The sequence below is a fragment of the Macadamia integrifolia genome, unplaced genomic scaffold (assembly GCF_013358625.1).
Source record: "Macadamia integrifolia cultivar HAES 741 unplaced genomic scaffold, SCU_Mint_v3 scaffold188, whole genome shotgun sequence".
Lineage (NCBI taxonomy): Eukaryota > Viridiplantae > Streptophyta > Magnoliopsida > Proteales > Proteaceae > Macadamia > Macadamia integrifolia.
In genome coordinates, this window is record NW_024868400.1 from 170,930 (window position 1) to 172,236 (window position 1,307).

The following is a 1,307-nucleotide window of genomic DNA, read 5'->3' on the forward strand; positions in this document are numbered from 1 at the left end:
TTTTTTTAAATAATGTTTAAATGGACCGAATAATTCGGTTTAATTCGGATTCGGTCCGAATTATTCGCGATTTATATTCATTTTTGAAAAAGTCGCGAATTTTAAAGAATTTTATTTTTAATTCGGATTCAGTCCGAATTTTTGATAAAATTCGGAAAAATTCGGTTCGGCCGAATAATTCGCGAATTATTCGGCCGAATTGCTAACTATGGTACTGAGTAATTCTAGAGCTATTTCAAATAATTGAATTCAAAGCCAAGATTCAAATAGCCATGATGTCTCTATTCTGTTATAGTACTTTTGTGGTGGTTTCAAATCTGTTTGTATGGTAAATTGGTAATCTCTAATGTGATGATTGTAGTAGGATCCCTTGATTAAAGAGTTGTAAACATTCAAAAATCATATCAGTATAGTTGTCAAGGCATCACCTAAGGGTACAGGCGCCTTGGTCCCCTTTGTACGTTGGTGGTGTCACCTTGCATATAGGCCCCCTCCAACGCCTTGGATCGCATAGATGCCGTGACAACTATCCATATAAAAAGAGCATTCCCAATGCACGAGGATCCTGCTACTGCAGGATCTGGGAGGGGAAAATGTACGCAGCCTTACACCCTGCCTCGCAGTACAGGCTGTTTCCAAGCTTTAAACCTGCAACCAACATGTTGCAATAGCGCAACTTAACTGTTGTGCCAAGGCTTGCCCACAACTATGCATATCCCACATCATAATTCTTTTTTTTCTATAGTTGATAACGACTTTACAGTTCCCAACCATGCTTTAAAAGTATGTCACCCTATCTCATGGTGCAAGATCTTGGCAAATAACTCAGATTTGCCAGGTCTTGAGTCGAAACCAATATTGAAACAAAAAATGAACATGGTTACTGGGATTTCAGTATCTCGGCAAATCTCAGTCCAATATTTCATATTGGTATGTTTCTGGCGAGATGTTACATACCACTTTATATAAATACTATAACTCTCGGTTATCTCAACTAGTTTCTCCTGTTTGTGAAGAAATTCTGGCGAAATGTTACATACCACGTCATATAAATACTATAACTCTCAGTTATCTCAACTAGTTTTTCCTGTTTGTGAAGAAAACCACCCCCATCTTCTATTTGCTCCCCTTCTTGGCCAAATCTTACGCAAAAATTCTTGAAACAAGAGGATTTGTTGCTCAACAACAATAAAATCTTACAGCTTTTGTGATTCAATTGGAGGAAAACTTCTTTTTTTTTGTGAATAAATACATTCATTGCCAAAAGTAGAAGAAAAATACAACCCCTATCCAAAAGGGGGGGGGGG

General features: G+C 37.6%; 1 protein-coding gene across 1 annotated transcript in view; it reads right to left on the reverse strand.

Annotated features, from left to right (window-relative positions):
- LOC122065098 (DNA gyrase subunit B, chloroplastic/mitochondrial-like) overlaps nt 1-1,307 on the reverse strand; it is a 36,868-nt gene that overhangs the window by 8,444 nt on the left and 27,117 nt on the right. The window lies entirely within an intron of this gene.